Source organism: Amblyomma maculatum, chromosome 8 (genome assembly GCF_055883805.1).
Source record: "Amblyomma maculatum isolate TAMU_Amacu chromosome 8, ASM5588380v1, whole genome shotgun sequence".
Taxonomy (NCBI): domain Eukaryota; kingdom Metazoa; phylum Arthropoda; class Arachnida; order Ixodida; family Ixodidae; genus Amblyomma; species Amblyomma maculatum.
This window is the reverse complement of record NC_139351.1, coordinates 129,225,696-129,238,231: the sequence shown is the minus strand read 5'-3', so window position 1 is coordinate 129,238,231 and position 12,536 is coordinate 129,225,696. Positions and strand designations below refer to the sequence as shown.

Sequence of the window (12,536 nt, the reverse complement as noted above, 5' to 3'; positions counted from 1 at the left end):
GCTCGCGGTTCTGCCTGTTGCTATGCGGTGGCCGCGTCAGCTGTCTCACTTCTCGGTGGAGAAACGTAACAGACTGCCCCGCCGGGGAAGGGAGATCCCGAAGGGCAGGGGACTGCATCCGCTGTCCGGAGGGATCGGGATGTTGCTGCTAGCCGGGTTCATCCGACTCTGTTTCTCTTGAGCCAGTCAGCCTGAAGAATTCCTTGGCAAGTCCGGGTTTCCAAGGCACTCTGCAACTTGTCTTCAGGAGAGATTTCTGACAACCTACAGCATCACAACCACGTTAAAAACTCAACTGTTCAGCCAGCAAGCACGGCACAAACTTCACTAAGTTTTGCCAGACTATTTCCCTCTTATGCCCCCATCTACATTAAAGGGCAGCTCAGCAGCTCTTGGAACGCGTCCACAAATTTGAAAATCGCATTTTCAAAACAGCACTTCAAACAAAGATAATACAATACAAAGGTTCAAAATCCTATGCCAGGAAGAAAAACACCAACAAGTGAAAACTGAGGCTTCTTACGTTATCGGCTCCGACTTAAGCCATCGGCATTACCGTTGAGATCACCTCTTTCACTAAAACTTCGGCTGTCCGTTTCACGGAACAACCGTACCTTCCTGTTTCTGTTCAAATACCTACATGAGGATGAATCACTCACTTTCATGAACAACCTATCCCGCTCCTTACGGGTTGCGCACCAGTCACGCATATTCTCGGCACGGGCGCATTTCTGCCTTTGGGATAGTCGCTTTCTTTTGAGCGATAGCTTCCACTTGCTCCATTCTTTCTCGCGCCTGCCTTTCCGTTTTTTTCTACGGCAGCACTGAAACACATGCTTTGCGCTTTCTTTTCGCAATCTTTGGAGTTTGCTCTCCTTACGATGGCAGCATTCTTTCTCGCGCCTGCCCTTTCGCGTTTTTCGTCGGCAGCGCTGGAATACTAGCCTTCTGCTTTCTTTCTGCAATCGTTTGAGTTTGCTCTTCTTACGATGGCAGCATTCTTTCTCGCGCCTGCCTTTCCGCGTTTTTCGGTGGCAGGACTTGAATACTCTAGTCCCACTTTCTTTCGGCGCGAGCTCTGGCAAGCTAGCGGTAACCGGAGCTAGTAGGACACCGGTGTCGTCGAAGCGGTCAAAGTGCGGTGCAGCGTCTGCATCGCAGCCAGCAGCGCATGACTCACTTTCCGTCAAGTCCGAACGACAACTGCTCACGCCAGCCCTCAAGCTAGGCATTTCCTCTGGCGGCGCCGCGGCTGCATCGCATGACTCACTTTCAGTCAAATCCGAACAACCGCTTATGCCAGCCCTCAAGCTAGGCATTTCCTCTGGCTCGCCACTCACGTTACACGGGTCCTCCGATGAGCCGCATCGCTCAGCGTTAACCGGCGCACGATCAAGCTCCTTCGACAGCTGGGGCGCTTCGGATTGCGTGAGGGTCATGTGTGCCACGTCCGCGTTCGCACTGGGGTTGCTTTCGCGAATACAACCTAGCGTGGTTTCGGAGCACGAACTATTCTGACTCTGCTCTGGTCGTTCGCTGTCGCCTTCGCAAGTCTCGCTCTCTACAGCGGACGCGCACTCCTCGTCGGTCTGCCCTGGCTGATCACAACTCGCGGGTTGCGCAGCTTCCCTGATTGGCAATTCGCTTTTCTGCGCGCCCTGCTCTACAACACAGTCGATTTCGGAGACTGAAAGTTTCTCCTTTTTTAGCTCATTTCCATCTCCGCCACGCTCTACACAAGCTTCTGCTTTCGACTCGAGAGACGGTTCAGTTACTACCAGTTCCCCACACTCATATGATGGAACTGTATCTCCTGCAGCTACTTGGGTCGGCATGCAGCTCACCTCGCTTAACGGCGTCCCTTCGGACTTCTCGCCGATTAAGCCTGTGCTAACCGTCTCAGTTGGCGGCTCGACCAAGGTAACACGATGCTCTTCTGTTAGAGGCTCGGTCGGCTCGCTACTGCGGTCACGTTGCTCGGCCGCTTCTCCAAGCTGTTTCTCACACTCTGGTACCTTTGACTTTTCAGGCTCACTTGTGTCTACGGCGTACGTGGTCTTAATCTCGGCGTGCTGTACCTTCGACCCTTTCTCATTGCTTGACCACCTCTCCGGTACTACCGCCTTTGCAGCTAGCTCCCGAGCTCTAGATCTGGTCAAGGCCTGTAAGCTACCCTCTCCAAACACAAGCCCATTTTCGCGCAAGAGGTGATCGGACTTGTTTGAAAATAGGTACGGGTACTGAGGAGGAAGCACAGATGACACCGCCGCTTCTGTCTCAAGTGCCCCGAAAGGTCCCTCAATAAGCACTTTGGCTATTGGCAAACGCACGCTGCGAGCTTCCACGGCCTGTTTGATCCACGCGCACTCACCCGTGAACATCTCTGGTTCTACGTAAGAGGAGTGAACCACATCCATGGTAGCCGCAGAATCGCGAAGCACTCGACACTGTTTCCCGTTCACGAGGAGGTCTCGAGTGTACGGTTCGAGAAGCTTCATGTTCTCGTCACTTCGGCATAATGACAAAAACACGATCTTTGGTTTTGTCTCTGGACACTGTGCCGAAAAATGACCAGGCTTCTGGCACGTATAACAGACGCGCGATTGCCTTGCCTCGAACCTCTTTTTCCGTTCGGCTTCGGTTACCTCCGTCGCTTTATCGTCGGCCGGACTGCTTTGACTCGCATCCGCACCACGTTTATTCTCTCTAGCTCTAAAGGGCTTGAACTTCGGCCTCTCAAGCTTACAGCCGAATTCCCCCTGTTGACCGTCCTTAGCTCCACGAGCCCGACGCGTCACAAACTCTTCAGCTAGCTCGGCGGCTCTATCCACCGTACTAACATCTGGCCTGTCCATGACCCAATACCGCACGTTCTCGGGTAACCGACTGTAAAACTGTTCTAGCCCGAAACACTGCAGAACCTTATCGTGGTTACCATACGCTTTTTCGTCTTTGAGCCACTCATACATGTTTGACATAAGCTTGTAGGCAAACTCTGTATACGACTCACTTTTGCTTTTCTCATACTCTCGAAAATTCCGACGGAATGCTTCTGCTGACAGCCTGTACTTTCTTAGCAGACTCGATTTAACTTTGTCGTAATCCTCTGCTTCCTCTTTTGCCAAGCGAGCGATTACGTCTGCCGCCTCACCGGGTAACAAAGTGAGCAAGCGCTGTGGCCACGTTTCCCGAGAAAACTCTTGCTTCTCGCACGTTCGCTCGAAGTTAACCAGGAACAAACCAATGTCCCCTCCAAGCTCAAACGGCCGCATTAGGTCCCTCATTTTGAACGATTCCCGTTCTCCTGCACCGTGAGCCCGACTTGCACTACCACCGCGTCCCGCGTCTACCTCGATACGTTTTATTTCTATAGCGAGTTGACGGTCCAGCTGCTCTTTCTCTTTCCTTTCCTTACGGTCACGTTCCTCTTTTTCTAGCCTTTCCTTACGCTCACGTTCACGCTCCTCTTTCTCTAGCCTTTCCTTACGTTCTTCAATGATCTCAAGGCATTCCAAAAGCTCGTCATCTTCAGCTTTCGACTCAAGAATAGCCTTTAACACTTCTGGTTTTCTGAGTTTGTCTGACAAATTCAGACCCAACTCCTCCGCAAGCTCCAGCAATTTCGGTTTGCGCAACGACTTCAAATCCACATTCATGGCTGTTCCGAGTGCTGCCTTCTCTACTGCCCACTATTGCCTTGCTGCAATTAACCCAGCAACAACGACAACACAATTACCAGCTCTGTTCTCTACTTAACAAAAGCCTGGCAAAACTCAGTAGAAGAAAGTCCCGCACTCACCAAACCTCGCAGCCAAGAATCCAAAGCAGTCGTTCCGCTGCAGGCAACCAGTCATCACACAGGGCTCGTTGCACTGCTCCCGCCTTTCCGCTGAGCTGCTTTGATTCACGAGTCACGCCTGTGACATCTCCGCTCTTCCCACCAGATGTTGCACCTCGGTCAGGCCTGGCTCGTTTCACCGACCACGGTCACTGCTTGGCCGTCCTCGTCTCTCCGCTGTTCACCAGTTGTTGGACGACGGTATCGCCTGGCTCGTCCCTCCAACCACGGTTACGGCTTGGTCGTCCCACCGCTGCCTACCAGTTGTTACATTTGGGGTCGCGAGTGCCTGGGTGGCGTACCGCTGCGGCGCGCGGCCCCTCGGTAGCGTTGGCCTGGCGGCTCCGTGGACGGCGGACGGCATCAAAGGTGCCAGCAAAGACGAGGCGTCTTTTAACGAAACAACCTTTACTACAACATCGAGAAGATACGGGCAGAGAAGCTGACCCGGAGAGAATACAGACACTCTCACACAGCTGGTGTCTAGCGTCGTGCCAACGGCGCGTCAAAGTAGTCTCTGTCTCAGCGGAGTTGGCCGCTGCTTTTTATAGTTTTTCCACTTCACAGGGAAAGGGTAAACCCTCACAAGAAAGGGAGAGCCAAACATGTTGGTTCACGACGAATGACTCAATCGCAGATGGTCCGACCTCATCTCCTCCACCTCCTGCAGACGGGCGAGGACGGCTCCCTCTCTCACGAGCTCCAGGCTTGGCCGGCGTTTGCCCACACACACGCACGCACACACATTTGGCGCGTGGCAGGAACACGTCGAGTCTTGCCCGCGGGAGGAAGCGTTGCGCGGCCGATGAACGGCGTCGAAATGGCCGATCCGCTCGCGGTTCTGCCTGTTGCTATGCGGTGGCCGCGTCAGCTGTCTCACTTCTCGGTGGAGAAACGTAACACCAGGCTTCGTGTCCCGCTTCTCAGATCGATAGTAGAGTGTGTGAGTGAAAAACTTCATTTAGCTCTAGATTGGCTTGTCTTCTGCTGTTTTCAGATGGCTTCGTCCATCTTCTAAGACAAAGGTCGGTTGCCCTTAGTTCAGGGCTCTGCTGGATGCTGCTGCCAGTTGTGCTCGCCGAATCAGACCTTCTTGGTCGACCGAGTCGGCGATCGCTGGAGAGCACTCCCTCCCATTGCTCTGCACTCGGGTTTCTTAAAACGGGTACCACGCTTATCCTCTGGCATGCCCACGTTATGTGGTACAGCGTGGGTGGTTCTTGGCACCAAGGGCATTTGTCAGTGTACTGTGTGGAATACATTTTGTTGAGTACGTGTAGGTTCGGGTACGAGCCCGTTTGTATCTGCCTCCACGCGACTGAGTCCTCTCCGCTAAGGGAGTTGTGTGGTGGTGGGTACCGCTTTCTGCAGCCCTTGTAATGGTTTAGTATCGCCGAATAATCTTGGGGTACAGGTTCGTTCCCCTCGGGGTCGCCTACTTTGGATGCTCGGTAATAAGTGTACCCTCGAGCTATCCTGTCCGCCTCTTGGTTCCCTGTTACTCCCGCGTGTGCCGGCGTCCATACTATCGTATGCTTGATTGGTTTTTCGTTTGGTTGTCGTTGTGTTATGTGGCCTCCAGAGCGGAGTATGCGGAGCGCTCTGTGCCCGATTCTGCCGCGAAGATAGTTGCGGCATGCTGTTTGTGAGTCTCTAAGGATTGTTAGAGACCGTTTAGATCGATAGCCCTCCGCTGCCGCTAGAGCGGCGGCCGCTTCCTCAGCCTCGACTATCGTACAGCTTTGTAGTGATGCGCTGTTGATCTCGCGTAGCGTCGAGTCAATCACTGTTGTTACCACATTGATGTTGTGCTGCCCCGCTGTTCTGGTGTATGTGGCTGCGCCCACGTATACCGTCGTTTCTCTGGGTGCTAATGTCTTTTAGGTATTCAGCCCTTGCCTCTCTGCGTGCTTTGTGAAGGTTGGGATCCATGTTCCTGGGTATGAGGAATTCGTACCACTTTTGAACCTGTAAATCTGTGCAAAGTAAAGGCGAGCTCCTGTCCTCACTTATTAACAAGTTTTAAAACTCTGGGTATCCATGTTGGCTTTAGAATACAAGCGACAGGCAAAACTTGCAGCCAGGTTACTTTTGGCAAAGACGGTGGGATGTGTGAACACATCCCACGGTGGGATGTGTTCCCCTGGCTATCTCATATGAAGATTTAAAATATGCAGCTAGCCACGTTAGCTTCCGTTACCGATGGGTGTCGCGTCGAAGCCGTGCTTTCCTCCGTGGTGGCGCAGAGGTTGCTCGACTATACCCAAGGATGCGGAATCGAATCCAAGCCACAGCGGCTACTTTTCGGTGGAGGCGAAAAGCAAGGCGCACGTGTGCTGTGCGATGTCTGTGCATGCTAAAGAGCCCCAGGTGGTCAAAATTTCCGGAGTCCTCCACTACGGCGTCTCTCATAGCCTTAGACGCTTTGGGACGTTAAACCCCCAAAACCAAAGCCGTACTCTCCTGGTCTCGGCTAAATGTTCAACGGTGTTCTCACAAAAAGAGCGAACAGCTTTCAGTTCAGGATATTCATCCCATAGTATATACGAAAGGAGCAGTTACTGCAGCCAGGAAAATCGTAAGAGAATGTTCTTTTCTTCCGTGCGGATGTGTTGGCTCAGTGTCGATGCTCATTGCATATTCAGTCACATAACGGAAACTGGGTCCAACGAAGAGCTCCGCAGCGGTGGTGCAGTGGCTAAGATGCCCGGCCGCTGTACGTGCCGGAGTACCCGGGTTCGATTCCCACCGCTGGTGGCTGCGTTTTGATGGAGGCGAATCGGAGAGGCGTCCGTGTGCTATGCGATCTCGGTGCACGTTAAAGATCCCAGGTGGTCGAAATCACTCCGCAGCCCCTCCATTACGGCACCTCTTTCACGCTCTCCGCTTACACTCCCACCTTCTTCCATTGCCTTACCGCGTGGTCAAGTGTCCACGAAACAAGTGTGACACTGCGCATTTCCTTTCCTGTGAACCAATTAATTATTATTATTATTATTTGGCGCCCCTTTCTAGGTTTCGCGCTCCCTCGTAACCAGCTCCACTTTCCTTTTTCTTCCTTCCCTCCTCCCTTCCCTTATGGCGCGGTTCAGGTGTCCACAAAAACAAGTGTCACAGATACTGAGTCTTCCCATCCTGTGAACCAATTATGAAAGGCACGCTTGTTGTTGTTGTTGTGGCTGTAGGAAGAAAGAAAAGAAAATGCACGGGCCTGCTACTGGCTCTGTAGCTAAGCCACCTCCGCTGCCTCGTGCAGACAGAAGAGAATATAGATAAGAAAGAAAAGGAAGAGGGAAAGAAAGACGAGCGCCGCAACAACAGCCGTCGTCCACCACCAGCGGTGGCGTGTGCAATGACGGCCTAGAACAGATAAAAATTCGGTGCCAGGCTAGCCCCCGCCGCAAGCGGCGGTGACCCACCCGTACGCGCCCCATCAGTGCGCACGCTTCAGAGATCTTAACCAGCTCCACCTTCACTCCCACCTTCCTTCCTTCCGGCGCTATTCAGGTGTCCACAGAAGCAAGTGTGACGTGACAGATACTGCGCCTTTCCATTCCTGTGAACTAATTATGAAAGGCACGCTTCAAAAAGCTCAAGTGGAAGACGGACCACACATGATACATTCTGCGAAGATAATTCCCCGTCGCGGTGGTACAGTGGTAAGACGACCGACCACTGTGCCGGAGTACCCGGGTTCGATCCCGACCGCGGCGGCTGCCTTTCGATGGAGGCGAAACTGCGATGGCTCTTCACTACGGCTCCTCTTTCCCTCTATCCACTTTCACTCCCACCTTCTTCCCTTCCCTTATGGTCCGGTTCAGGTGTCCACAGAAACAAGTGTGACAAATACTGCCTTTCCCTTCCTGTGAACCAATTTATATTATTAATAATGCGAGCGACCACACCGAACATCAGGGTAACATGTGCAGGTACCGAGAATTCACACACTCACAGAGAAACGCATCATATTTTGATGTAGTTTGCGTATATACAGCTAGTTTGATAGTACGGATCTCTAGCCGATCGTCCCTTGGCTTTCGAGGAAGGCCTGGCCCGGATCTAGCCCGCAATTTCCTTTAAAACATACTGCTAGAAATTCGATGAGAAGCTTGCTAACTGTGGCTAAAGCGTTTTCAAGTCAGTTTAAGATATTTGCGAAGGTTCTTTCTTCTCGTATGCAGCTTGTGACATTGGTCTCTTCGCCGCGCAACGTTCCTATGGGCCCACACGCTGCCTCCCGCAACCTGCCGATAACTTAATAGCTCTCTTCATTTCTCTGACCACAAAGCTTCATTCATAGTAGTCAAGAACTGTTAGTGGAGTGTTTCTTGAAGGAATATGTGTGAAAAATTAAAAGAAGTTGTCTAATTGTACACACATGTCTTGCTCGAAATCTGTGCCTCAATCTGTCGAAAAAGGTGAAAATGCTGAGAGCAGCGCGCAAATTTCGCATCAGGAAGTAACGTAATCGTCTGCAAATTTTTTGGTGCTTTGAAGACAACTTGACCCCGCATTAGTCTTACCTTAACAATTAATCGTCACAGCGGCTCTGTCGATTACGATAGGCACGTCTTCTGAATTCTTTAGTTTTTGTACCCCTAACGCTTCAGAAAACACGAAGATAACGATGCCTTCGTCCGTAGCTTCCAACTAGCTTGCTAAATCTTGCAAGTCGCTGTTTTCCACAGAAAAACCTCGGTCCACGTCAAGACGTTGAAGGCCAGCCGCCATGCATCGGGGCAGCTGCTGTCGCCGGACAAACGAGTCGTCAATATGGGGGGGCCTGCAGGGCCCGATGACAGTGACGTCACTCAGGCGGCGGAGTCTCGGAAACGACGGGCCAAGTAAGCCTGACGCACTGCCCGAGAAATTCGCAATTTTGGAAAAGCAGCGCTCTTTCTTGGCTGTAATTACTGAGGATCGAGGACGTTCAATATATCTCATGAAGCTTTGTCGGTAAGCTGGGGCACGGCCGGTCTCGAGGGAGAGAGCGCTTCTCTTCTCTTACGGCCTCTCCAAAGGGGTCTGTTTCTACCGCCCGCCGCGCCTCGGTAGGGTCGCCACCGCCCCACTGCTGCTCCTCCGCTACAGCCGTTCACGCGCAAGGGAAACGCGCGCTTGCTTTTAGCTTCGCCCGCGTCAGTTGCAACCGGCAGGTCCTGACATTTCGCCCCTTATGGTTTACACAAAATCCGTAATCAACATCGAATATTTATCGTGTACGAGGAATAAAATACAGTCAATAATCCGCTCACGCGCGCGCTCCTTCGTCAGTGCGGCCTTGCACGGTCGAATGAAGCTTCGGGAACACTTCAACATTTTTTACCTCTAAGTTTTGTGCAAAACTAAATTTACCAGGCTATGCAATGTGCCTTTGAATGTTTTAAGCAGGTGTAGCGCGACCTGACTTGAGTGCATAGTGAACTGTTGGGTGGAGATTCTGTCAACCGCTACCGTTTTCGTTTAGATCAGAAGAGGCACGGGCAAAAATTCATAGCGCGTCTCAGATTCAGAGTAAAGAACAAAAATTTACGCATATAGTAAAAATTTCACTTGTCTAGTGGAGTGGGCTGTTCTAGCTTCGTTCAAAACATATCAGTCAGTTGAAAGACCCAAGATGTATATGTAGTCTCGCGACTACTTTTAATCAAGGAAATCGGCATAAGCAGTTAAGCAGAATCGAAAAGAGCGGCAAACAATAAAAAAATTGTCCTTAAAAGTTACACATTGCACATTGCAAAAAAATTGTCCATAAAAGATGCACATTGCACTATAAGGACGAGTTGGCCTCTCGGTCTTCTCTGTCACTTTCCTGGTATAATTAAATGAGAAGAAGAATTCTGAGAAATGTTTCAAATATCAAAGAAGCGGACCTAATAACATAGCTGTTGTCAATTCCTTTCGGGCAACTCAGTGTTGAATTCTGAAATGCTGACTGAATCAGGATCTTAAGTACTTCGAGAACATTTGCGTGTATAGTAGGTGCACAGCAGCTTTTTCTAAAAAAAAAAAAATGCTTGTCCAATAGGGCAACAAGCTCTGGTTTCGGATAATGCAGTTTACTAGAATATTGTCCTCGTAGAAGAGCGTACTACATGGGGCTGCTTCTTTCGCTAGTTTCAAGAGGAATGGAGCAAGCGTCACACCCGAAGTTGATTAACTAAACGATATATCCAGCGGCGTAAGGTAAACCGGAATATGTGACAGTGGGAAATGGGATGGTAGGAGATGCCATCACTTCCTTCAGTGCCTTGATTTTGCTCTCAGATGAAACGTCTGTCTTGACAATGTAGTCATGTGCCGCTAGCTGCTACGGCCCTCGCATCTAGCATATGTCATTCCCTTCCGCACATTAACCTTACTTTCCCGAAGAGAGCCTCAATGGGTCGCTATATAGGGCTTGAAATGAGTCTTCAGTGAGGGTGTCCTTCTTTAACGCTTTAAAGTTTCTTGCATACTTTCGATATAGCAGGTGAACTCATTTGTAAGTCATTACATCGAGTATCACCTTCATCATTTATTGGCCTCTTTTTACCACATCGAGCACAAGTGGTGTCAGGAATATCAAACCATTTTTAGTTCTTTCATAACAAGCTTAATATCATGTAAAAATTTCATTAAAACAATGTTTATTTGCAAAATTAAAATAATGTGTATAATACCACACATTGGCTAATATATGAATTGTAATAACATTTAAAACTCAACCCTACAACGTTTACTTTGACTGTTATACTAATCTTTTATATCATGCAAGCATTTTGCAATTTACATTTTTATGAAATTATTTTCATCTTCGGTGTTACATGAATGGTTTCGCACCTAGCGCTAAAGACGGTTTTGCTGTAGCAGACGAGTTGCTGTCATGTTAGCCTTGAAGAAACTTCGATGTGATCACTTCTCATTCAGTTTTTTTTTTTTTCCTATTCTTGTACAGGCTTGGGAAAAATTCGGACTAAAATGGACAAAAGTAGCTACCATGCCGCAATGTATGCCATGCTTGTCGAACGTTTGCTGAACGACAGTGTTTTTTATATCCGTTCACGAGTGTAGTACGTTGACGACATGCCGCTGCATCATCTACGTTCTGTGTTCTTTAATTTCGGGGCTGCACTAACCACGAAACTCGCGAGCGACAGCGCGAAACCAGGCAAAAGCCACCCGCCGCCGCTGAAGCAGACGCGGAGCGAACAGTGAGCAGGTCGCGCCCCTTGCGGTGGCGGAGAGCGCAACTCAAGGAGAAACATTCCCATTGTTCCCGCGGCGATTGAGAAGGCCGTAAGAAAGAGCGCGCGCTCTCCCCCGAGACCGGCCGTGGCTGGGGGCGGACCAAGCCTGGCCGGCACTGCTCGAGAAACTCACCCCTTTGACCAAGCAGCTAGCGCTCTTGGCTCTCATTACTGACGATCGAGGACGTTCAATAAATCTTACGAAGCTTTTTCGACAAGATTTGAACGAATAAAAAACGAAAACAAAGCGATCGTCCTAATGTTACGCGTCGTGATCGATGCTAATGCCGATTTTTTTAGGGTGTGCGTGAAGTCACATCATGTGTTCTTGCGACCATTGGGTACGGTGTTTCACATCTTGTGACTTGACAGTCTAGGTTTCGCAAATCTAGACCGTTTCTCATAAAAAAAAAAAAAAAAAGTTTGGCTCATGTCTCCACCCGTGTCAGCCAGATAAGTTGAAGCAGATTTTGGAGAAAAAGATTTTCCATCATTTGTTAGCATTTGTGCCCGCTCCATACTTTTCAGATAGGGCGAGGGCACTCCACAAGTGTAATAGCCGAATACGCCATAGAAAATATATCTCGGTGAGTCAAGTGGCGCCTCATCTCGGCAAATAAACAAGCCGAGGCATCCACTTGGAGCTACACACAAAACTATATATATATATATATATATATATATATATATATATATATATATATAGTGATATGAACTGCGTTGAAATATGAGGGGCGTTTATTTGGAAACTTCAGGAACGGCCGCAAAAGAAAACGAATGCCGAAATGTCAGTTTAAGGAAGGGATAGGTGTATACCACTAGGGCATTATCCCTGTAGGAGAAATATTTTTCGCAGCAAATTCACATTACATACGCTCATGGTTCGCGGAATCTCCAATGCCGTGATCGAACTGATCGAAGCAACCCTCACTGCCCAATACGAGCGGCTCTTACTCACACGCGCCGGCTAAGCGGTACTGCAGCAAGTTGGGATCTAACCGCCAAGGACGGCCCCCGCAACTACAATGCCGGCCGTATCTCTTGCCAGGCGTTACACTATTTTACTTTCTACTCACCCCTCTTCCACATCTCACTTACTCCTCTGGGCTCCAGCACACGAGTCACTCAGCGGAAACGCCCAGGCGTACACTCTCGCCCAGGATATCAGCTGTCGAGCCGAGTGCATATGATCTGCCGCCGACTTCCCTCATTGACATTATATCTTGCACTTACAGTCTTTGTCAAAAGTGTAGAGCCCAGGGGGTCTGCTTTTGAGCCACTTAGTGCGGCTTGTAGTGAATTTCAAGTGTTCCGAATCTCTTGATGGCAAGAAGATTTTTTATACTACCCTCGCCAATGGGAAGGATCTCCGCTAAATCAGCGTCACCACGGCTCAGAAGCAGACCCCCCGGGCTCTACACTTTTGACAAAGGCTGTACCGTATTTGGGCTGGACGGTTTCCTTCTCGG

The 12,536-nt window shown here is 50.0% G+C and overlaps 1 protein-coding gene across 3 annotated transcripts in view; it reads right to left on the bottom strand.

Annotated features, from left to right (window-relative positions):
- The window catches only part of LOC146182554 (terminal uridylyltransferase 7-like), a 257,608-nt gene that overhangs the window by 148,128 nt on the left and 96,944 nt on the right, over window positions 1-12,536 (bottom strand). The window lies entirely within an intron of this gene.